This window comes from Kogia breviceps, chromosome 16 (assembly GCF_026419965.1).
Source record: "Kogia breviceps isolate mKogBre1 chromosome 16, mKogBre1 haplotype 1, whole genome shotgun sequence".
In the NCBI taxonomy this organism is placed as follows: domain Eukaryota; kingdom Metazoa; phylum Chordata; class Mammalia; order Artiodactyla; family Physeteridae; genus Kogia; species Kogia breviceps.
Genome location: NC_081325.1, coordinates 42171191 through 42198369, shown reverse-complemented (window position 1 = coordinate 42198369; position 27179 = coordinate 42171191). Strand labels below are relative to the sequence as shown.

Sequence of the window (27179 nt, the reverse complement as noted above, 5' to 3'; positions counted from 1 at the left end):
CGCATACTCACACAGACACACGTTTATTACATATTTTACTGATATAAAGAATGAATACCTCACAATTTACAAATAACATATTTCATGCTAAATTTCATATAACCAAATGATTCTTACAGAATATTTTCATTTAACTTGCAAATGACAAATGAGTATACTTCTGACATGAATCTTTCTGATATTTTCATTTATGTTAATAGGCAAAACAGAAGTAAAAGAGAAGTAAGAGACATATTTCAGAACTTCACTCATTCATCAACAATGTAAGCACTTATTTGTTTAACCAGGTAGTAGTTTTCAAATGTTGGAAGAGCATTTCATCATTTTCTTCTACTATGTGCAAGTAATGGCTACAGATATGACACATTTTAAGTTTATTCTGTATTAATATTTTCTCCATCACTCTCAAGTTTAGATAATCAACAAAGCACTAAATCAAGCCCTGCGTATTTGATAATTTCTATGGTGAGAGTCTTTCAAGCTACCAACATGATATTACAGAGCATGGAGTTGAAAATGGATTCACATACGGTGCATTACATACTATCTGTACCATACACTTACAATAGATGGAACAACTTCGAGATCACTGACAAGAGTAAAAGTTGGTAAAGCAATGATTTTCATATAATTTACTAAGTCATAGGTTCTTATATATTACTTTTTAACAATGACTGTGTTTAGTAACTGGATCACAAAATTCCTGAAAATTTAACAGTTTTAACATCTCCAGTGCACTGTTGCCCATAGAGTGTTGCACTCCTAAGCATGGAAATTATGACCAATGGTCATTGAGTACGGTGGGAGTTAGCCTATTCTAATAGAAACTTTTGCTCTTTAATAGTTAATCATCTGTTTTTGGTCAATCTTTGCTAAAGTTAACTAGTTTCCACCAGACTATAAAATTCTATATTGTTTGATCTAAAAGATTCAATGTTTTCCCATCATCCATTTACATTAAAATACACTGCTTTGAAGGTAAAATACAAATTTCTCATTCGGTTGGCTTCCTGATAAAGAATTTAGAGTAGTACATGGACTGAGAGTTGCCTGCAGGTTTTGTTTTTCTGAAGGGCCAAGAAAACAATTTTGGCAACCAGAGCTCCTGTTATCCCTATCACTTCTCTTCCTCCTCATCTTCCTCCTGCTTTTTTTTCTTTTTTTTCTCCTCCAGATAGAAACCCTCATAAAATGGGATATCCTTAAAATATAGTCTGGTCCGTTATTGATATAATTTATTTTCTTTGTTTATATTCTTTCTGAGTCTATATAAAGAATATAGTCTTTGCCTAAAAATTGCACTTAAGTATGCATTTGTTCCAGTCCAGCCTGTTTTTCTTTAAAGTGTTTCCCAACTGCCTTTTTCTTAAGCTACTTTCTTTTTCTGTTGCTGCTTGTAGCCATGACAACAACCTGTGCTTAGCCATTGCGAGTCTTTCTCAATCCAGGAACTTTGGAAAGCCTGGCAAAATGCCAGGGATATGTGTTGATTCAGATCTTTGAGAAGGTCCATTTAGTTGTCCAGTCTTTGATCCAAATTGAGAGTTCTTTGGTCTGTTTGCTTCACCTCAGGCAAACTATCTTTCATTTACTTGTTTCAAATTCCTGACTTGGCTGTTAGGTATCACTTCAAGTAATTGTTAAAATCAAAAGATTCACTTCAAATATGTCTTTACTTTATGTTCTTTCCCATTTCCTGGAAGGTGATTATGTTGGCATATAGAAGATGCAGTTTACTCTAGAATTTCTGGCGTGCCTTTGAAGTTTTGAAATTGTGTTACAAAGGATGCTAATGTGATTGCTTTTTTATGGATAATGGAAGGCATTTAAACGGCAGTTGATGGAGAAGAGAAAAAGGAGTGTGGGAGGGGAGCACCAATTTGGAACAGGTGTTGATCATTTTTGCCTAGATTAAGTAGTACAACTATAAACAAACCGTCTTCTAAAATAAAGCCTCAAAGTTAAAAAGGCTAAAAGAAAGGCTTTCCATGCGAGCTCCCCCAATCCACTTCCTAAAACAGATATGTTCACTATAAAACAGAAGTTGCAAATTCGTTAAGAGTGGTTGGTTGGAAATAAGAGCGGAAGGAGAAAACTGCATTGCAGTGATTGGCTTGATTTGGTTAATAAATTGCTATTTTCAGATTCAATTTGTATCAATAGGCAAACTCTGTACACCTGCAGACCCTGTCACAGCATCAGGGCACTGAAGCAGCTGATGGTAAATAATCCGTTTCCCTTTCAACAATAATTGCACCCTCATTCCTGAAGCCTCAGCCTTGGAGAGGATCATCTGATGTCTGATTGGCAAGCAATACTCTTTTCTATCACTAATGGAAAGAACACCAGGGTTTGTAAATTTAAAGAATATCTCAGAAAAGTCGGCCTCGTTGTTTTTAAAAGAGCTGAGGGTGTTGAATTGTTGGAAAAATTCATCTTTATTAAATGTGACGGAACACTGGAAGAGTAAGATACTGTTTCCTGCAAGAAAGTAAAGAAACCACATTTTGGTTATTTACAATGCTCAGTGTAGCAGGTTGAGTTAAACATGTGTTCACAGAAGTCATGCATATTTCCTGGCTGAGGAGAAAGGTAGCAAAGTTATTTTACATGCTTTTCACCATGGAGGGGGAGGGTTTGGGGTGGAATACCCTAGTCTTCCTAGACTGTGATTCAGGTCCCTAATTAGAGACCTCCTTGTCCATCCTAGCACTTGGAGGCTGGAGCATTTTCAAGAAATGAAGAAATCTTCTATTTTGAGGCCATAATAGATACAAATTAATTAATTCATAAATACTTTTTCTAACTTCCCAACTGGTGAATATTAACAAAAATGCAAGGGATATATTTCATACATGTATATTGAAAGAAAGAGGACAAAAATTTACCTTTGAAAATGACATAATTAGTGTAAAAAGTGCCACCTCCACATCCTTTAGTACATTCATTGTAGCATGTAAAATTTTTAAACCCAGAGATATAAAAGGAGAAAATATGTGATTTATTTCAATGACACTTTTCTAGTATCAAAAACTTTTATGGGTACTTGAATAAAATAAAGCTATACTACTTGTCACTAAGTATGCACTCAAGTATTTAATGATTCCCTTTTTCCTGTTACATTCATTTATTAAATATTTATTGAGTGTCTGGTACTCAGGCACTGTGCTAGGTGAGAGAAATAAAACTCTGAGTGGTTCCTGCAGAAATCCACTTAATCTTCTAAAGAGGGCTTATAGGTAGAGCAAAACATTCTTCCTTGTATGCTAGTAGTTGTGCAGTATAGCAATATAACTTAAGCAGTTGTCACTTTGCATCTTGAGTTTGAAGCTTGACTAGGTCTGCATTGGGTAACATAAGAACGAATTGCACACTGAATGACAAGAAATGGAAAGGGAGACTGAAATTTTGAAAAAGGAATAGGTTTCTTTTATTTCATGTAAGCAAAGGGGGAAAAAAAGAGAATACAAATTCCAAATTAGAATGTGCAGATATTTATATAATGAAGACATTCACACTTAATTGTATACTCTGTTTGAATTGCCTAGTTTTACCTCAGTTTTCTTCTACTTATTTTCACTGGTGTTTTAACTGAAGATAGAAATCTCACATATTCATATTTTGTGAGCTCAGAGAATTTCATACACCAAATAAAAATTTTCCAAAGTCCCATATGATTCAGGTTAACAGATGACAGATAAACAATCCATTTAAAACCAAACACATCGTTACTGGAGTTATTATGATAATTCGATTCCCATTACTCTGCATATGATATATTATAAAAGGCTGGATCGATTTATTTGACCTCTTGTCAGATATTTGTTTATTGACTGAAATCTACATGGCATTTTTCCCTGTGGAGATTTGGCTAGTATATAAAAGCAACATGCCAACTACATATTTTACAGTTTTTATTTTTCCAGCTGCTTTCTTGATGGACAGTCTGTTACCGATTTTTGTCTTTGCTTTGCAATCAGCTTGGGAAGAAAAGAATATCTGCATTTCAGCTTCCAGTGTGCGGATACTTTTTCAGGGGTTCAAGCCTCCAGATCCATATTTTGCCTCCTTAATAATCCAGACAGATATAGGTATTGCTTGGGTTGCTATGGATTCAACAAAGCTTTACTTGAGCAGTGAATCCAAAAATAATTTTATCTGTCAATGTACTTCACTCCTATTTAACTGCAGCTTGTCAGTGGCTGGTGGGGAGAAGGCAGGTGTCTGGATGCATTGACATTAGTCACACATGACATAACATAGTCAAACTGGGATAAGTGAGTATCACACAACCAAATAAGAGCTTTGTTGTTGGTATTTTTCTGTATTTTTTTATAGATGGATTCTGCCTATGAGCAGTACTTGACTTTTAGAAAAAAGAAACATACGTTACACACACAGACTAAAAACATAGCTTTATACATGTGCATTCTGAATTATAAAATATAATAGTCAGTCTTATTTGCAGAAAAGTGATAAAAAACATTTTCACTCCAACTTAGAAAATAGATTCATAGCTAAAGAATTCATAGTTTGCAGATGATTGAGAGAGTGTGTCCAATAAAGAAAATTATTAGAAAAAAGCCACCTGATCCAGCTACCATACCCATCCAGGCACTCTTCTTTCCCAATTAACTGTCTGTCATGTGGGCAAAACAGTTTGACATTTGTCCCTGAAGTGCGCCTGGTACTCCCCTTTGCTGCCTCTGAAGTTCTGCTCTGTTCCCTCCAGGATTCTGCCGAAGCTTCCTCTCTACCCTCCAGATATCTGTGTCTTCTCTAACATGTTCACTGTCTACCATAGCTTGAATTATTCTTCTTCTCCTGAAGCATTCACTGAATATATCCCCTGGCCATCGCGATGTTCCAGCCCTAGGAAGACACCAATGAAAGAATACATGAGCCTTCTCTCATGACCTTACAATCTTGTGGGAGAGCCACAAAAAGCAAACACTACAATAGAAATATATAGATAGCAAAAAGAAAGGACCTACTGCCTGAGAGAAGGTGTTGGGAAAGGCCTCACAGGCAATTATTTGAACTGACATTTTGAAAAAGAGAAGATTCTCATGTGAACTTTGTGAGGGAGGGCATTTCAAGAAGAGGAGAAAACATATGTCCCCAAGTGAGGGGACATATATTTGCTACTACTGAGATAAGGTGACTCCTAGTTTATCGATTCACTGGGGAATCTCATGTGAGAATATGTTCAGTTTATTAAGTAACTCATTATTTGTCCATCCCGTTTATTATCATGTCACACATTTTGTTTATTTATGTTCCTCTTGAAATGCAGTATGAATCTCTCATTTTTAATTAATTTTACCCATTTATAACTCTTTTTCTATCTAAATTGCAGGTTCATTTGAAACCCCGAAGGTGTTACTTACCAACATAACTTTTGTTTTTTCAAACACAGTTTGCACATAATTAGCAATTAGTCCATGTTTGCTGAATGGATTTGTTAGCCATTTTGACTGTCACAAGGCAATGTCTAAAGAATGGTGACACACAAAACATATTGCATGTTAGTGATAGGTGAATTGCTTCAAATCAAACAAAATTTGGTAAAATCAAAAAAATAAACAGGAACAGTAAAGAGTTGGATTACTACTAATCAAATGAAGGTATGTAAATATGTCTAGGTTAAAATATTCTTAAATCCAGCTGGGTTGTGTATCTGTGGGTCTTTGAAGTTGTAATTTTCTCTCACCTACACCATTACTTCTAAACTAATATGTACTTTCTGGAGTACCAGTCTGAGATTACTGGATTTGTAATTTTCTCTGTGCACAGCAAAAACTTTTAACATTTCTGTCCCTACTTCACTACTGATAAACTCATATGCACTATAGTTTTAATTACTCATAGACTGTTCAAAGCAAGAATTTTCTTAAATTCCTGAAGATTTTATAATTCCTGTTCTATGAGAAGTTGTTGAAGACAGGCATTATTTTACATTTGGGATAAATTTAAGTTGTAAAAATACTAATACAGTACAAATATTTTAACTATGATTTATCCTTCATAAACCCCCTTCAGAATTGAAACAAAAAATGTAAAAATAGGATCATCTCCTCAGTAAACCTGGGATCATGGGCACATGCACAGTAACAGGTGGGTACCTCTCCTTTTCCCCTCACGGTGCCCATCTGCTGGTACCCATCTGCCTTATCTTTGTAAACAGGGATATTTTAAACTGTAAGGGAATATCAATGTCTGTAAATTTCTTAGAGAGCAAGATTTATTTAGATTCCCCAAAGTGACAGTATAATTCACTTAAAGTGAAACTTAATTTATAGTAAAGCCGAATTAACATTCAGATATCTAAAATGTATTGTGTTGTTTAAATTGCATTTTTGGTTTATACAGAGCCACTTTTCTTGGAGCAGGTTTTGCTTATGAAATCAAATTGAATTCTACTCTATTTCTGTCCAACAGATCACGGTTCTGTCCTAAATGAAATCATTCTATTTTTCTAAACAGAGGAAGACAGGACATGGCCAGCTTTGTCTGGCTCACTCGTGATTCACATTTGCCCAGTATCAGCAGCTTCTTCTTTGTATACTATGGCTATTTCAATAGCATTCACATTGTTAAATTCAGAACTATTGGAGGTTGCACTGATTGTATTGCCCTTCTGAGAGTGCTAGAAATGCTCTCAGAGGACAAAAAAATGTCTTGTAGAAAATATCATTGAGCACTTAATGGGTGCCCTTGGGTCCCATGTAGTAGGTGCTATTACTGAAATAGACTGCTGTGCAAAGAGTACGCTCTTGGAGGCTTATACGGTGAATTATCATGTGGAACCTACACATAAATGTAATAATATGAAAGAGAAAATGCCTTTATATCAAATCAATATTGTTATATGAGATTACTGCTAAAATATTCGACATGAAACAAGTCAAATGTGCTTGTATTCTTGTTTGGATGCATAGTAGATTCGGTGGTGTAATGGGTCAGTGAATTATTGGAGAGAATATGGGGGAAGTACAAATAAAATTGACTGAGTTGAGACCAAAACTCATTTTCAAGTAGTTCATTTGCTGAGCTCTACAGAAGACTTGTAGGATTGTAAAGCTTGAGGTAAATTGGCAAGATGATTGGGGAAATGACACAATAACTTCCTCTCATCGAGGTTTTGAGCCAATCTACTTATTTGTGAATCCAATTTATCAAATTCATCTCAAATTATATAGCTTGCTTTTCCTGAGTAGTTTAAATTATCTTACAGACATTATCTCATTTGTCCTCATAAAGAGATGGGAAGCTACTGTTGAATGAATGCCTCATGGAGTGCATATGTTAATGAATGGAAATTCAAAGCAAGTGTTTTTAATCCTTACTGTGTTACCCACTGGCTTTGTGACAATGATAAGTAACTTAACATCTATGAGTCTTATTTTCTTTATCTCTACCATGGAGAAATATTCAGACTTTTCACTTAATGGCATGGGGCATATTGTACGAAGTCATGCCGATGCTCAAGAACATTCTTAGAATTCATCCGAAGAAAAGACATGCACTAAATTTTAATAAACTTAAAACTACACTAAAGCATGTTTTGCTATTGAATTAACATCTAGAGGCAGCATATTCTTGTAGATATCAGAATGATTTTAATTACTGAAATTATTTTTTAAAACATTTCTTGAGTCAGAAATACTTACCTGGAGATGCGCTGGTGTGAGAATCACAGAGATGAATGATATGGCTGCCAGTTTCAGGAAGTACTAACTAGAACTTAATGGTAAGAACGTAATGAAACAGGAGTGGAGAGCTGTAAGTACTGGCGTGACCAATGTGCCATGGGAGCAGAGATGAAATAGAGATTCATTCTGCTTGGGTGGAATAAAAGGAACAATTAATGCAGGAATAGAGAGTAGAAGAAGAGTTTGGGACCAAAATGTAAAGAATCTGAATAGCAGATGTAGACTGAACCCATCAATGTATTTAATCTGCTCTCTGCATCTGTAATTGTGATGGTGGTGAGAAAAGTAGATTATAAATGAATTGTGGAAAGGCATAAAAACAGAGAAGCATAATTCAAATAGGATTTGATGATTTCTAAGTTGAATAATGGCATGGCTGGTGATACCATTAACCAAATATCAGAAGTAAAAGAGGGGAAGCAATAGAAAGAAAGGAATAACAGAGTATGATTTTTCTAAATTGTTTAATATTCTTCTGTATCTATATTCTAATCTTAAAATTCAGGTTATATTTTTAATATTAACCCAAGTATCTGCAGTTTTGACAGATGCCTATGTTTAGATAACAGTAGAGCCATGGAGACCAATGTGCCTGTCCAAGGAGAATAAGGGAAGAGAGAATACAAGAGAGTGAAGACCAAATCCAAATAACATTTAAGGGGTTATTCACAAAGGAGGTGCCCATGTAGAAAGCAGAAAAATGTTGTAAATGAAAAGCCAGAAGTGAGTAATGCCATGGAAACTCTAGAAGAAAATCTCAACAAATAAAGAATGTCCCATTGTTAAATACTTCAGTGATATGAAAGGAAATTGATGGAGACCAAAACTCATTTTGTAAGACCACTAATTGATTTTGGGAATTGACAATTACAAATCCATTGTAAGGTAGGAGGCAATGGTTATCTTATAGTAAAAAGAACATACAGCTAGCCAGTTAATTTGAGAAATGTAGTAACTAAGGGAAGGAGAGATGGGACTGCTATTTGAAGAGAAATTAGGCTCAAAAGAGATCTTTGACAACAAAGGATAGTTTAAAACATCTACAAGTAAATTAACTGTGGATGGAGGCAATGGATTTCAGGAGGGAGAATACAGCGTTCTTAGAGGAAAGCTGCAAGAAGCAGGAGAGAGGTAAGATCAAAAACACAGTTCAAAACTAATTGAGCCACTTCTTCACAAGAGACCTTTAAAGGAGTTGGCTGCTTGTGCTACAGAAATAGGTCACCTGCTGGAGGTTGGTTATGTGTGTAGGAGAGGCGGGAATGGATATTTTGGGTAGGGTGCTTATAACTCAGAACTTTGTTAAAGGAAATGGGAAAGGAAGCTGAGTAGATGTAATTATGGTACCTGGTAGCACTGAGATAAAAGCAGTGATTTTTTTCAAAGGAAATCCAGACTCCAGGTAAGCAGAACAACAGAGAGAATGTTCTGAGGGAAAAGTTTGAGGTTATCCCTTTTTTTTTTTTTTTTTTAGCAAGCAAATTAAAGTTCTAGAGGACACAATCAACCTAGAAAGGACATTTTGCAAGGAAAGAGAGATTAAAGGTCTAGCACGGTACTGTGCATGAGCTGCCCATGGCTGTTTCTACCCCTACAAACTGCCAGTTCTTTGTTTTCACAGAGGACATCAGTGTGAGACAATGTTATTAGTCAGGCCCAGAACAGCTGGCTGGGAATAATATTCTAGAAAGATGTGTATGTTGGAAGTTACAGAAAGTGATGTTTCTTTTGGTGGAAAAGAGTAACTTGCCTAGGTTCAAAGAAGGCAAAAGAAGGTGTGCAGTTCTGACTGGTTTTAAATTTGAACAGGAAAATCTCTTTTATGATCTGGGTTTTAAGGCTTCAAGTATGAAAGATACAGAACTGTTTCTGAGGAGCTAGTCAGCAGAGTTGATATGGGCTGATGGCCAGAATGTTGGTTATACACTGAGGACAAGAACAAGAGCATGGCATCCAGGGGATGCTCACCTCACAATGGCAACCCTTTCCCAACTAGTGTCTGTCTTTCACCCTCATGGCCCTTTCTCTCTTGGCCACCTTAGCTTTTTTCATAGTTAAGATCAATAGTCTTTTGTTAAACCTATTTTTCTCCAATTCAAAATTGCTTTCATGCTGAATATTTTATTTCTCCTATTTAACCTCTGATTTTTTTCTTTATTCATCAGCTATGGGTAGAACTCATCCAAGGACAACCCATCAGAGATGAGTGAGTCTAACAGATGAGAGATTATAAGTGAGCAGGTTCAGTCTATGCACAAATCATAGGCTTTGTTGTCAACATGTGGGTTTCAAGGATATATTTTCAAATTAAGTTTTCTTATGTTTATAGTACATAAAAATCAAAACCTTGATCTACTTCCAAAGATCACTGATACTTTTATATCAATAAAAAAAATCAGAGATGTGGAGAAAGAATTAGCCATAGTGGTTAACACAGATAGATAAGTGGTTAAATATATATGTATGGCACATCCATAGAATGAAATTGTGATTTTTTTTTACTTAACATTTAACGCTATTGGAAAAAAATGTGTATGTTGTAGTTTGCTAAACAAAAATAGGATACAAAAGAATGATCCATATTTTAGGAGAAAGAAATGTGTGTGCATCTGTGTGTGTGTCTGTTTGTGTGTGTGTGTCTGTGTATTACAAGCATATGCTTAGGAAAAATCCTAGAAAAACTACAATATAATTTTCATATTACTTATTTCTGAGTGGTCATTTCATGGGTGATTTACGCTTTTCCAATACATTCACCTAGATATGCTAATTTTTTTATAGTGACAGTGTATCCCTTTTCTTATTAATAAAAAAGAATACTTATGTGATCACAGCTATAATTTTATGTTACAATTTTATGGCATACACATACACACACACACACACACACACACACACACTTCAACACATTGTCTGGTTTTCAAATGAATACAGTGACTTCACCTAGTAATTGGGCCTAATTATCTCTTGCAGGTCTGGGAAGTGTGTGCTTTTTGCCATTATGTCTAATGCCAGCCAATTTACACATAGGTCCTCTACAATTGATCTTCTGGGCCTTTCATGATATAATACTTAGAATTTTCTCAACAGTGTGATCTTTAATCTTTCTATACATAAAAAAGGGAAATATTTGTCAATTATTGAGTGCTTCAGTGTTAACCATTTGATTTAGTTGGTGGGAGGAGGGGAGTGTAGGAGCATCACAATGATGGGGGTAGGAGCTGGATGAATCAGAGGCTGTCTGCTGTTCATGAGGTGGAAAACAATGTGATTCACTAACCATTCCATTTATTTGTAGTCTTCCTGTTCATTAGTCCATGAATAGTATAAACTGGGTAAAACAATGATTCAGAATTTTCTTATCAGTGTTCATTCAGCAGGAGAAATCTTGAGGTCTCACTATTTGTTTTGCTTTTTTCTTTCCTTCTTCCATCAATTATAAATTAGAAAAAGTAATTAAATACTGTCGGTAATAACATGCTTGTTGTACCTTGAAAAATAATGTAGTTCATTATAGAAAACCCGATGGACGGGTTTATTCTCATTCTTTTTCTTTCTCTCAGAAGCACACATGCACATGCATGTAAACATGCTACCGGATATTTAAACATTGTTTTGCTGATGTGATTATAGCCTAAATCTCACTAAATTTCATAGACATCAATCATACAATTATTGTTAAAAATACTATTAGAGAGATTAGAGTTAATGGGGCTCTAACAGAGCCAGGTGCTACGTACATATTCTGTGCATGAATTACGCTTTGTTGATGGCTTTCAATATTCACTTGCTAATATTTATACTGGGTAATAATGTATTTTATAACTTTAAAAAAGGGATAAATTTAATTTTTCATAGCATAACATTCTGTTCAACAATTACCAATGGAATCACTATTCAAAGATTCTGTTAATTCTTTCAAGATTTAATACTTTTAAAAAACTATATAAGCAATAGGATGATTTCAAATTGCAAAAAGAAAGAAAGGAAGGATGGAAGAGAGAGAAGGAAGGAAGGAAGGAAGGAAGGAAGGAAGGAAGGAAGGAAGGAAGGAAGGGAGGGAGGGAGGGACTTACTGCTCAGCATAGAATGCTCTACTCAAAGCAAGGTCCTGTTTTTATCCTTAGTTTCATGGTTTAGTTGATAATTGAACTGAAATATGTTCTCTTCATAAAACTTTAAAGAAGAGTTGCCATGCTGTTTTTCCTGAGTAAAAGAAAGATAAATTCAAAGCTAGGCATTTTATTATTTCAGAGTAGGGGCTTGGTAATATTAATGACCACCAAACCATATTTTCAAAGAACGGGTAACCTAAATCTATCAAGAGCAAAACAATTTTGCAGGATAATTTTGTGAAGAGCAGCCAACAACATTCATCTCTCCAGCCATCAAGCATGGTTCTAAGTAACTTTTTTAATCTGTTGGAGCTTCTACTTTTCTATGTAACTTTCATTTGATCAGGCTTTTAGAGGCTTACCTGATTGAAAATGAAATGTCTCAGATCTTATGCCAATGGTCTAGTGATGTTTCATATGGGGACAGTCTCTTGTGTATCTGTGATGGGTTTGTGCTGCACAAGGCATTTCATTATTAAAACACCAAAATATTCATTAGTAGTACAGTCACTTCTAAGGTATTAATTTAACAGATATCTAGTGAAAGCATTTTAGCAAAACTTCCATCTCCCAAAATAAGAATAAAATGCTTTTGTTTTAGAAAACTAGTAATTATTTTAGTATACCTATTATGCAAGGTGAAAAAAAACCCACTTAATAAATGATAAAATTCTGGATTAAATTTTTAATAATATTCCGGTCTAGTAGACTTTAGACTGCAAATGTAGGATATGGATGCAGATTTTTCTGTTTCCTTGTGGTTACATTGAATACAGCATGTGCCTAATAAGTACTGTGAAAGACAATTGTGTAAGTAAACATTCTACATTAATTTACCATAGATTAAAATGATCAGTAAAAAATGATATAAGAAAACAATGTGGCAATATATTAAGCTGAGTCAGAAGTTGTTTTTGCCTACATGTTATGCATATGACTCAACTTCCTTTTTCTTTGGTTTTATATTGATGTAGGAAATTGTATCAGTCACCTCTCTCTAGGTCACATGAATATTATGGTGAATATTACAATATCTGTGAATTTTTTTTGAATCTATAGAAGGGTAACTGGCAGGCAGTAAGAACTAAGTATTTAATCTTTCTGGTTCAGAAAAATGTAACTCAAATAGCCCCACAGGTGACTTTACCCATTAGTTTCTACCTACTGCCAAAGGCAACTGATCTGAGTTTGAATTACTTTTCTTTAAATTGGTATAAAGTCCAGTAGAAATGTTAATGTTCACTGGGGTTTATCTGTCATGGTGGATAGGAAATCTCTGAGTGAGTCAAGTGTTGTCACAAATTGGCCAATGCATATACTTGTAAGGGATAGAATATTGCAAATAGGCCAGTGCAATCTGTTATTATGGAGTTCTAAGTCTAATAGGACACTTATCAAAATAATAGCAATCATCATTATCATTTAACTAGTATTTCATCAGTCTGGAAGCCATAAAAAATGACATTTCTGATATGCTTCAATGCCATTCTTCTGTCTTCCAGTGTAGCTGTCCTGTTCGGAGTTGGTATAGTGACCTTTTCCATGGTGCCGTTGTGCTATGACCCAGTGTGAGGTTAGCATCCTTCCTTGCAGGCTTTGTAGGCAACAGAGAGAAGAATAATGGCTGAAAGGGCCAACCCACACCCACTGCACCTCACCATAATGGATTACAGCTTCCGGTTTAGCTGATTAAGAGTTAAGGTTTGGGGATCCCTTAGTCTGGAGTTTGATCCTTACTCTGTATTAGCTGAGAGACTTTGAGGAAGTTATTTAACCTTTCTATGCCTCAGTTTTATCTTAAAACAACAACAATCATAGCACCAATAGTAGTAGCTTAGTTTAGGGAAAATTTGACGTTAGAATATGTATAAAGCCCTTAGCACAGTGCTTGCCAGTAAGTAAGTCTTCAATAAATATCAGCTGCTATTGTCATAGTTATTTTAATTAACTTGATTAACGTATTCTTCACATTTCCCTGACACCAATTAGCTAATTGCTAGATATATAATTTGGCAAAGTAACATCCAAAAGGATTTTACATTCATTCTCTTTAGAGAGAAACACATATAAAGAACAAGTAGCAACACAAAGCAGGAGACAACTGATAAAACAAGAGCTACATTAGTCTAGTAAATAAAGAAGTGGTCTTGGTAGTCAAGGATGGGTGGAATTTGCTGTGGGAGAGAAACAAATGCAGAGCAAAGGCTGGAAGGCTTACAAACTGTGGGGAACAGATCAGACAGGGTACAGAAATGAAAAGAAATTTAACATGCCCATATGTCAGTGAAAAATCCCAGATGCCTAACAGTGGGAGAAGATCCTGACTTTGTGTGACTTGAAACTTATACATTTTAGGGCTCTCTTTAAGAAAAAAAGGAATACAAGTTAATTACTTTGTCTTCAAGGAGACCTGTGCAAATGAGGGGTGTTGAAGCTGATGTCTTACTTCACTGTAAATCCACATCTATCTGACAAGAGAAGTATTCACCAAGTGTGATAAAATGAGTAGGGTGGCCTTGGTTATGGACAGCTCTGAAATCCCACAAGACGAGTTTAGAACTGTGTGTTGGAACAATGTTTCTCAAAGTGTACTTCCAAGGACCAGCACAACTGGCCTCAGATAGGAACTTGTTAGAAAGGCAAATTCTAGGCCTAACATCAAACCTTCTGGTTCAGAAACTCTGAACCAGCAACCTGTGTTTTAACGAGCCCTCCTGGTGATTAAGATGCCTGCTAAAGTTTGAGAATTCACCTTGCTAGAAGATAGTCTCTGCCTAGCCTATAATTAAGATGACATAAGTAATGGCAAGTTCTGAAAGAAAGGGGTTCAGGCATATTATACGTATTTGGCATTGGCTAGATGAGAGGCAGGTAGGCGTGTGATATCCTGTTACATTGTTGGCATATAAGGAGATATAGATAAAAGGGAATTGACTAGGTTTGATTGCTGCATTCAAGTATGAAGGAGTTTTATTTCAGGATAAGTCCAGGTGTCCAGGTTGCTTTGGACAGCAACAATGAAGTCAGGAGGGGTCGTTTGCTGGAAGGAGGATATGGGGTTAATGTATGGGAGAAGGTATAGAAAATTCTGTTTTAAACATAGTTAGAGACCCAGACCAAGACATGTTCAGTGTATGTTATAAATTCTTTTCAATTCTGTCCTAAAGGTGTCCCCTGGAGTTTCAATTTAATGGTAGGACTCACTCAAGGCTGACATCCCCCCAAATCTGGTGTCCCAGGGAGGGGCAAGAGGAGGTCTTCAAGACTTGGGCTGCAGCAGGTGACCTAAAGATGCAAGACTAGAGGGAGACAGGAGATGGACCTCATCAGTTTCCTAGGGTCCTCTCTACTCAAACCAGACAGGAGTTTACACCAGGATGGGGGCCCTGTATAGACTGGGGAGGAGGAGGCAAATCTAAAGATGAGAGAACTGTAGAACCACTCAGAGGCATTGGAAATGAAGTTTGAGATTTTACAAGAGCATGGATTTCTGTTGTTGTTTTTGTTCCCTTTCATTATTTATAAGTCAAGTGGAGGAGAAAAATAGTTACACTACTTGGAGTAGTGTAGCATTTTCTATGTTCCCACAGCTTTTATTGGTATATATATATATATATATATATATATATATATATATAATTTTATTCTTTTAACTATTGCATTGTATAAGTAGGGCCAGTATTATTATCCTTGTTTTTGAGATGAGAAGAGGGAGGCCCAGAAAATGAAAAATGACCTCAATCAACTTTAAAAAATAATTCTGGTTTGAGCATGCTGACCCTGGGATACCAATGAGATATTTAAGTAAAAATATGGTAGCCAATGGGGTAAAAGGGACTGGAGTTCGTTGCAAGAACTGGAAGTACAGCGTTAGCATATTTCCTGGATGGAAATCTAATACAAAACAATGTGTAATTACACACCCTCCTCACCCCACAAAACAATAAACTAACAATTTTACAGATTGTGCACTGACTGATTTCTTTTTTCTCAAATTGTTTACATAGAAAATAAATGTGATACAGTTCTTTTCCCAGTGGGTAGCTAGTACTTAAAAGAAATTCCACTAGAGCGGAATAGTGGTTTTTACTTTCCAGTAACTTTGAATAGGCTCTAGCAATTCTAACTGCTATGGAGACTGTAAACAGAAACAAAGGATTTTTTGAGCACTTTTCATTATTTTGTTCCATATTATTATGGTTCTGTTTCATTCTCTTATTCCAAAATCAACATATTATATCTAATGCTGATTGGGAATTATTCTAACTTTAATAAAATGTGCCTATTTTATTTGTATTTTTGCAATATATACATAATAAATATAGTTGTATTTTATGATGGATTCCAATATGAATGGTGAAATAAGCTTTGATTAGAAGCCTTGTCTTTGTGTACAATCACATAAGACCAGAAGCGCTTTTTAATTACCAGTTGTTTTCAAAGCAGTGATATAATTGCATTCTATGTCTTTAATGGTGTAAAATTGATATATTCATAATGGCCCAACCACTCTCAAATTGGCTACTATACACTTTAGGAAAGATACCTGAATACAAACGTTAGCCCTAGGCACAAGCCATGAATTCAGAGATGCATAGGTCCTGGCCTTTGGTTACACAAATTGCATTAGACAAAATGAGGAACATGGAAACAAAAGTGGACATTACCGGCATGCACAAATGAGGATTCTTATTCAAATTCCACTGCATGGCCTGAACATAGTATAAGGTTAGTACCTTTACGCTGAATGAGTGAAGAGAAGTTATTTATTCCTCTTTCTCTCTATTCTGTGCTCACAACTCCTTAGGAAATTCAGAGAGGGTCCTGAGTGTTTTCAATTATGCCACAAATGCTAACAACTGAAAATAACTTCTAAGCCAAATTAATATAGTTTATATACATAAAATTTAAAAAATCATTTATTAACACATATTCTAAGTTGATAAATTAAACATAATTAATGTTTTAAAAAGTAAATATTTCTAAACCACTCATGATCTCACTATTGTATCCTGAGTAATGTTTGAACTCCTGCTTTTTCTTTACATCTTTGTGCTCAGACATAAATGTATTTGCAGACTTATTATCTTGACAGGTAGAACTTGTTCATTATTTTTAACTTAAAATTATATCTTAAATACTTCCAAAGGTTTTCACGCTTTTAATAATATCACAATAATGGCTGTACAATACTCAATGTAATAACACTGAATTGATACTTTGAAATATATCTAGCCATTCCAGCTCTTGTCATAGATATTGCTGCTATAAAATGTTTTAGAGAATAGCTCTTTCTATGGTTATAAACTCAGGAAATCTTTCCCCCAAAATATTTTGATGCTCTCTGGAATATTTCCATGTAATATATTCACACATTGGAAGTATTGTTGAAGCTTGAATCTATATAAACACATTGGGTCTTAATATTGGTGGCCAAATTAGGCGTAGATGGATTTCTTCCTTTAAAAAGTATTTTCCCTTTGCAATTATATCACTTCCCTTTGAAACTGAATTATTTATTATATATTTGAAAGAATATATGAAATTATGCTTTCCTTTAGAGTTATGTTGTTATTTATAACTTATTAAAATATATAATGCACAGTTCAGTTACTATGTCTAATAATAAAATATTAAATATAGTAATATTTACCTCATAATAGGAATTAAATAAGTGAAAATTGCATCCAAATTAATGGTCCCAAAGAGGTGTTTTTAGAATAAATGACCTTAATCCAATTTATAAAGCTAAAAAATCCCTGCTTTTAAATATACCTCCTCACTGATCTTCCCTCTTCTTCTAGGTTATTGCATTCCAAATGATGGTCCAAGGATCAGTGTGGAAGAGACTATATAAAATCACCAGGGATGTGGCTAAAAATTGTTATTTCCAGATCTTATCAACCAAATCTTTAGGGGTTGAGGCTTGGGAATCGGTATTTTTAATAAGTTCCCCAGGTAATTCTGATAATTTCAGACAGAATTCAGAACCAACGACCTAGATTACCAGAGACGCCCACTCCATTTCTATCCTGGTTTTATGTTTCTTACATCCTGCCACAGTCCATCCTCCACGCTTCAAATAGATCGCATTCTCTTTGGTCTTGGACTTAAGGTATTATTTTATTTCTCCCTATAAAATTCAGTTTTAATCTCGTTATGTAATGATGCCTGCTACAGTATTTCTTTTTAGATTTATCATCTGACCCTTATATAAAACCATTCTGGATATAGGGAAGGACTAAATAGCTATGAAGGAAGCAGAAATATATTGCTATGTAAAAGACCTTGAAATACCTTCTTCATCCTTCGCTTTCACTGATAGAATGCAATAATCACCTACTACCTAGCTAAATTCATTCCTAGTGTTTGAGAATTAGAAATGTGCATATTGTCTCTGGAAGACCTTTTAAAATGTACATATTGACAGTATCATAGTTTAATTGAAAATGATTGCCTGAAAAGGAGTTTGTAGGCAAGGAAACAAGATGATCCATTGGGTCTGTGATGCCAACCACAAGAAGCACACAAGGAATGTTTGAGGGAGATGAGGGTTACTTTACGTTTTAAAGTGGGGGTGGGGAGGGAGAAGGTAGTCTGAAGACAAAGTGATAAATGGTACAGAGTTGTGCAGAAAAGGCCATCTAGTCCTGTTTTTGCCTAGGTTTACTACCACCCAAGCACATTTACCCAAACCCTCAAAATGGAAAACCATCCATTTGAAGCAAACTCAAATAATAAAGTCCCTTCGTTTCACCAAATCAATTTCCGCTCCTGAGGGCTCTTCTTACCACTTTTCCATAGAGACCTTAGTTCTGAGGAAGTGACTCAGAAGGGAAAGCAAATGGATGTTCCCACAAGCTGAAATGTCTGTGACTCTGCTTGCTTTCGTTTTTCAAATTTCCTTCAATCTCCTGTGTGAAGTTTTTGAACAGGAAACACTTGTTGCTCAATCTCTTCCTCCTGTGTCCACCTCTTTCCAAAGGGGCACTTCTTTAATATTCGCTAAGTACAAAAAGGAGGAAGGACATCCCACAAATAATTTGGAAAATAATATTTATTGCTAGGTGACCACCTCAAAATACACCTTTTTAAAAATTAGATGTTGACATTCGCAGTTAGAAATAACTGACTTGAAGATTTATTGGCCAATGCTAATAACAACAACAAGGACAACAGCTAAAGCATTTATTTATCTGTTATCATATGTCAGGAAAAACAAGAGCCTTAAATAAAATAGCTCATTTAATCATCCCTTAAATCCCATACATCTAACATTTTATCCCTCTCCTCTTTATGTTAAGGAAATTCAAGCACAAATAACTCAAGAAACATCTCCCAAATCACATATTGATCAAGTGAGAGAAACTGGATTCTAATCTGGACTCCATGGAAGCCTGCAATCTACTGCTCACTGCCAAACATATTTCTTTTAAAATTTGTTCTTTGTAATGATATATTCATAACAATTGCAGGATACACATTTCTTTTTTATTTAAGAAACTCATATTTTTTTATGAATATTTTAAAATAATCTAATTAATGTATTGTGAAAAGCTTTTTAATGTATAGTGTGGCTTTTTTTTTTTTTTTTTTTTTTTTTTTTTTGCGGTACGCGGGCCTCTCACTGCTGTGGCCTCTCGCGTTGCAGAGCACAGGCTCCAGACGCGCAGGCTCAGCGGCCATGGCTCACGGGCCCAGCCGCTCCGTGGCATGTGGGATCCCCCCGGACCGGGGCACGAACCCATGTCCCCTGCATCGTCAGACGGACTCCCAACCACTGCGCCACCAGGGAAGCCCTATAGTGTGGCTTTTAACCATATGTTTGCACGAGGCAAATAAATTATATCAAAGGAAAAAAGTTAAGTTTTTCCTCTGAGACTGTCTCCCTTCTATGGAATAAATCACGGCCCTGATAACACCACACTGCAGAATACGGGCATTTTTCAAAGGCATTTTTCTCTTCTCAGTTTCTCAAAGAACTTCATCAAAACTAATGGGACTATAGAGAAGATTTATCAGAGGCTCAGTCAGGTCTGTGAGAGCTCCCCTACACGTGGGAATGGGCACATCCATCTGCCTTCCCTTGAGACTAGTCGGACAGAGAACTTGTGACAGGTATGATGCCTTCTAAAGAGACTATTTTTTAAAATAAAGCCTCTTTCTTCCTATGTTATTCTCTAATAATGAGTAGCAATCTTTAAACTACTTCCCATAAAGTGTTAATTTTGTAGTTATAATGGATAGACTAAAGAGTGAAATATCTTAAGAGTGTATCATGACTAATTTTGCATCTGGGACAGACTTTTTGGCAGTATATGAAGTAATGAAAGTCCCTGCTTCGTACTATATTGGTTCCCTCTTAATCTTCATTTAAATAATTGGATGTGATGTTCCTAAGTCTATTTCAAGTCTACTAACATTAGTTTTAGTTTATAATATGTGTATCCATTAGGGGGCTGCTTATGATGAAAAAACATCTTCTGTAGATACCTTCAGATAGAATAAGAGATTAAACTGTGAGAGTAAACTTTTGTTATTCTAGTTCCTTAAAATAATATAATGATAACATATATTAAAAATAAACGTGGGCTTCCCTGGTGGCGCAGTGGTTGAGAGTCCGCCTGCTGATGCAGGGGACACGGGTTCGTGCCCCGGTCCGGGAAGATCCCACATGCCCCGGAGCGGCTGGGCCCGTGAGCCATGGTCGCTGAGCCTGCGCTTCCAGAGCCTGTGCTCCGCAACGGGAGAGGCCACAGCAGTGAGAGGCCCGCGTACCGCAAAATAAAATAAAAAACATACTGTAGAATGAGGAGATAAATCAATTCAATCTGTTCCCTACCCCCCTATTTCTTAAATTTAAACTGTTACTCAAAGCTCAGTATAAGGGACCAGAATTTGAAAGTTTTTGGAATAAATGACTTTTTAGAAGTCAGAAAATATTTGTGTTGCAAGAAAATCATTTGTAAATTTGCTTTTAAAATATAACAATACTTCAAGAAATATATATGTTTTATACAATGGATTTCTAAATCATGCGCACTTACTATATATATGTATGTGTTTACACTTATAATTGTCAGAAACCTCCATAAATGAGCCAGACAGTTTGGGGAACTGTGGAAAACAAGTCCAGATAAAGGCCACTAAAATGCAGGAGGGTTTCATAAATGATGTGTGACTATTAAAAACATCTCTGTCCAAACGTAGTTGTTATATTTAACAGTAAAACAACCACCAAAAAGCCAAAACAAGAACCAAACAAACAACAAAAACAGCCTTCAGGTTCACATAGGAACTATAGAAATGGCCAGAGGTAGGTGGCAGGAAAGAACCAGATAGACTGATAATTAAAGGACTGATCAGTTTATCACTTTCTAATAGCATACATGATATTTTCCATCAGACACAAAAAGAGCATAATAAACCTGATAATTAAAAGTATAGTCACATGGCAAATGAATAGAAAAATAGAACTTTGTAGAAAACTAACCTCTCTTTTAGAAAAGCTAACTTTGTTTCAGTTAATGTTAAGTTATGAGTAATTAGATTCAGTACATCATTAAGTCCCATTTCAAAACCAAACAGAGATAATTATTGGTCTCTAAAAATCGGTAATTATCTTCTTAAAAAGAAATGGAAAAACTAGATATCTTAGACTGCCTCACAGCTAATAGTCAAATTCCTTTCAAAAACAAAATAGTGACATTTAGGGCTGACTCAATATATTGAAAAATTCAGTCTTGAACACATTTGATTGCCATTCTAACTCAGTATAAAATATTGTTTCACGTACACATCTAGATGATATGCATTTTGACATAAATTTTGAGAACTTTCTATCTTTTTTTCATTTGAGTTAAATTAGGAGGATATTGAACAGCTTATGAATTTATTTAGGCAATTAAAAAATCCTTCGTATAATGTTTTAGTGTGAGCTTACTGCTATAGAAAAATTAGATTTTTAAAATAAATATTTCTCTTAATTATTGCTATGTTGTCCATATTTCAGTAATTGATAGAGTGTGGTTTCACATAAAACTAAGTATTTTGAATCTTTTACAAATACTTACTTCAAGGGATTCTGAAAATAAAGACATTCTACAGAAAAATCTAACTTGCCTACATTTTTGGTTCTGTTTCTGGGGACAATGGGAACAATTTCTCAGCATTATTTCAAATAATAAATATTTATATTACAAATGATATAATACAGGAGAAACATACATTAATTTTGTACATGAAACTGGAGCCATGATAAATAAGCTGAAAAATCTTCCTGACAATAACTGAAGTTTTACAAGCTTCCTGCAGAGTAGTCACCTGTATTGATAGAAATTAAAACCAGGAGAGTAGGAAGTAAAAGATTAAAAAGCTTAATATATAAAATGCAACCATGTTTTTGGAATGGCTCTTAGCTGTCTCTGGAAGATTAATCTCTTGAGCAGGGTACGAGGGATTCACTGTTACCAAGGGGAACTCCCCTGTCCCCTCTATCCCACGAGGAGTACACGGGCCTGTCTGTTCCTCCTACTTCTTAGATCCCATGTTGCCTTCTCTCTGTCTTCCAGTCACAGCCAAACTTTGGTCCTAATGAAAACAAGGGGATTGACATTCTCTCCTAGGTACTTAGAATGTTGTACCAAGAGCATTCTCAGACCATGCCAGCCAGGGAACAAGACATGGCTTTTCCCATTTTGGGATTTCTCTACCCTTGTTTTGTTTACAGTAAGAAACTAAAACTTGGATGACTGGCGGCACAACATAGCTTCTGTTCTTGTTCTTTTGTGTCCAATGAAATAATTTTCAGGAACATAATTCTTAAAATTTTATGGCACAAATTTTCAATGGTTTACACAGTTTTAAAATTATTTTGCTGTTTTATTCTAACCAATGTGATCAATAGAAGCACAATACCTGCACATTTGAACTTTAGTTCAAACATCAAATCTCCCACTTATATTTGAGTATGGTGATTACAGAAAATAGCTTATCAGCTCTATAGTTGGAAAATAAGGTTAGTTGAGACAGACTTAGCTGCGTGTTGAACTTATTAGCTATACGACTTCTGGGAAGTTTTTTACTTAAATCTTAGTTTAATCTTTTGTAAAATGTGGGTAATTATAAAAGCTACTCTTCACCTATCACTTTGTAAATGAGTAAAGGATATCGAGTACTCAGAAATATGACAGGGTCATATAAGTACTCAAAAAATGAAAATCAATAATACCTATAAATATATTATTTTTATAAATGTTTTTATCATTTTAAAAGTATCAGAAATTTAATATTTTTAACTTTAGGACATTCTTGGGGTATTTGTGTTCTAGCTTAAAACTGTTTAGAAACATCGAATAAAATCAATTGGTCATGAGTTAAGTCTAAAATCCACTTTTTAACATTGATAAAAATTAAGAATGTTATTAGTTTCCTTCTGTACAAAGAGAATTTATTTTATTTCTTGTGAAATTTATTCTCTCAGAAATATGATTGAAGAATGGAAATGATATCAAGCTACTTATTCCTTTAGAAGTAAGTTTATTTCATTTAAAAGATCAAAGAATATAAAAGAAACTTGTGAGGATAGCATGTACTTTAGAAGTATAAATGAGTTTGGTCATCTCTGTTCATATCTTTTTTAATATGCTATTCCTTTGCTACTTTCATCTATTATCAGCATTTCTCCTATTTGCTGCTTACTCTGAAACCTGTATCTCAACCTTGCTTGACATCTAAGGCAAAATTAATTGAATTTAGAAATTAAAGGACATATGAATTGGGCCTTAAAGGATAAGTAGGAGTTTGCCAGACTGAGTATAAAAGAATAAATAATATAGACTGAACCCAGGCAGAGGGTTGGGTTTGTTCAAAAATCAGTTTGTTTGGACAGCATGGTTTTCTAAAACATAGTGGGCTGGGAAAATGGTTACAGTTAAAGGAAGATGGCTGATTCACTTTTTTATAAAGCAGAAACTAACAAACCATGGTAAAGCAATTATACTCCAATGAAGATGTTAAAAAAAAAAAAAAAGGAATAAGAGGAAGCTGGTACAGATTGCAAAGAACTCGAGTCCTTGGTTTTTCTTGGTTTATGTTAGAGTTAGTGATAATTGATTGAAGTCTTTGTTTGGTTTTTATGTTGTCTTTGTTTTGAATTGAGTCTTAATATTATAACTCCTTTTTTGGTTTTCAGTGAATGAATGGGTAAGTTTATTTTGGGTATCCATTTTTTATGTTTCAATATCATAATCCAATACAAGGCCTGTGTTATCTATTGCAGTGAATATTTACCAGCCTATTAATCAGCTCCCATCTCTTCCACATTTAATCTAGTTCAATCACCACTTCGAAGCACATCTCTGTTTATGTTACCACTTTTTCCTTCTGTTTTCCTCTCCACTTGATTCCAGTTAAAAACTTAGGTAATTTTCAATTTTATACTGAATCTTCTGTAAAATCCTTTACCTAACTTGCCATATAATTTACTTATTTTACTGTGACTATTGTAAATCATTTGCCTTCACTTGCTAGAATGTAAGCTCTGCAAGAACAGGGCTCTGTGACCATTCGCCCACGTATCCCAACTGCCTGGAACATAGTAACATTCAGTACAATGTCCAGCTCAAAAGTCACTCTCTTGATGAATTTGCTCTGAGGACCCAAGCTGTGGTTTGTATTGCACTTTTCTCGTGCCTCTCAGATAAGACTTACAATTCTCCTTAGCCAAATCTTCCTCTTAAATAGAAAGCTCTGTGAGGCCAGACAGTATTGTTCACATATTTTCATCTTCCACAGATTTTAGCTCATTAGCCCAGTAAATAAGTAAAAAGGAAATAATTGTTTACTGGAAAAAAAATGAGTGGGGATTACATACTGTGAAGTAATATACTGTGAAGATGTTCTTTTTTTTTTTTTTTTCACCTATTGTGGCACAATAGTAATCATCTAAGAGGTCTAAATAATCATCATTTAGTTCATTCAGTCTCTTATTTTGCATTCAGTAGATCAGAGCATTTTTAGATAGCAATAATCTGGATGATCCGTTTTCTCTGACCTGGTTGAATATGTTTGATATAAACTATTCCTCAATCATTTTATAAAATGAGATTGAGCTCTGTCTGGAAGAAGAGTTCAAGAAGCTGCAGGTACACACAATATAACAGATGTTCTTTTCTCCTTTAGAGTCACTGGAAACCATCTTCACTTTGCAAAATTAAAGGGTAGAACTGACACAAATATTGAAAAATTCTTCTAACTTCTTAACCCAACCCCAAAACTTAAGGTTTGAAAATGGATTACAGCTGCTCCTTTCTGTTTCTTTCTTTTTTTTTCCCCAGCCTTTGTGGACACATTGATTCACCAGTGCTCAAGCAGAACCTCTGCCTGCAGGTGCATTTACCACTTGGGGAACATGCTGCCCTTGTTTTGTTAGCCTCAGCATTTTCAAAAACCTCACTTCGCCTGTGGTGCTTGTGCATACATCACTGTCCACCTCTTTTGCCTTTTGTATTTACCGTTGTCTTATGCTTCAGCGTTTCTGATGCCCTTGAGAAGTCGTAACCATGTTTTACATTTGAAAAGGTGCCAGCTCATTTAATCAGGTAGAGTTTCAGAGGCATGGATGAATTTATTCTATCTAACATTTAATAAAAAATAAATTTAAAATGTGACTTATGCTATGACATGCTTAGCATTACCCTTCCAGGTTTAAATTTGAGAGTTGTCAGCTCCCTCCCTGGTCTGAGAACTGACATGTTATCAATCTAGTGTGTGGGTGACAAGGCCACTGATGTCTTCCCAAGGCACTTGTTTAATAATTAATTTTTCATTGCAGGCATATTCAATAAATGGATTACAAAACTTAAGCCTGTTTAAAAGGTTTTAGAAATTCATTATTAGTCTTAAAAGATGAATGTACAAATTAACTCTCCCGTGATAAGTGGGACATACTAAATATAGCCAGGCCCTATGTGGTTTTAGCCTATATTTATATACAGTGTAGAGTAAGGTATATGGTCAGCACCGTTTTGTAGACAATGTCATTGAATTACCCAGGAAGTGATTCTTTTCAAAGGAGACTCGAAAAGGGAGATCAGATGACAAAATCGTGCTTTGAAAATTTTCATCTGTTCTCTTGCTCTCAGAAGTCCTCAACCACCAAGCCTGTGGACACGCTCTGTGCTATTTCTGGAGTGAGGACCTCAGCTCAAGTTATTCCACAGAAATAATATAATGATTTAAAATGAAAGGAATCTTATCAGTTATCACATCCCAATTTCCTTGATTAAACTTCAGTGCTGGTTATTAAGCTGTTATCTTCCAGCTTCAGATCAGTTTTGTGATTCCTGGATGGGGGCTCTGCGAACTGCATTTTCTCTTGGCCAGTAGGGTGCACTAGAGGGAGACTGGCTGGCCAGGTGGAGGGAAACTGTGGCTTTCTTCTTTTCTGGCTCTTCCTTTCCTTGTCCTGCAGCAATGACAGTTCACCGTGGCAGCAACCGCAGCCCTTTCTTGGTTGCAATGCTTTTATTTTAGCAACCTACAATCAATCTCTTTGTCCTCCCTTGGAGTTACCAGGAGTAGCCAGGCAGTGTCCTGTCTACTGAAGTCTGAGGCTCAGTTCTGTGGGGCCCTCTGCCAGGTTTCCATTTCTGATAACCTCAAGCTCTTCCTTTGTGTCCTAAGCTGTATAGGTGTTTGCTGCTTCCCACAGTCCCTCATAACTATGTTACCTCTGTGTCTTTTTTCTTTCTTTTCCTTTTCTTTCTTTCTTCTTTCTCAGTTTTAAAATTTGACTTTCTAGCCCTCCAACATCTGGTTAACAATTTCCTATGTTAAATTCTCTCTGCTAAAACAACTAATGTGCTTTGTTTTCTCCCAACTGGTGCTTGGCTGGTACCAGTGTCACAGACCATTAAGAACAAAACCCAAAACAAATAACTAGTTTGTCCCTAGCTTCTAAAGGAACTCCATATAATTGAATGATTGTAGAATTCTGATCTCTTTTGTTTTAGACCATTGGAAATGTTTTACATGTAATTATAATATATATAATTTTTTAAAAATTTATAAAATCAGAGTTCTTAGCAGGTTCCCTCACAGCTTATTTACTGGTTGATTTCTTTCCTCCCACCCTCTCCAGCTTTCCCATGTCTGTTTCTCATTTCAAGCCAAGGCGTGAGGAAGGACAGAAGTATGACAGTAGCTACAACTCTGAGAGTCACTTTCCCTATCAGGTGTTGTACAAGTGAGAAGCTTTAGGTAAAAAGCAGAGGAGTTACCCTCTTTCAAGTAATGTTTCTCATCATTGTACTTAAAAACTTGGCTTTCTGAAATGGTTACTCTTAAC

At 35.4% G+C, this 27179-nt stretch overlaps 1 protein-coding gene across 4 annotated transcripts in view; it reads left to right on the top strand.

The window, feature by feature from the left end:
- The window catches only part of PCDH9 (protocadherin 9), a 981897-nt gene that overhangs the window by 216232 nt on the left and 738486 nt on the right, over window positions 1-27179 (top strand). The window lies entirely within an intron of this gene.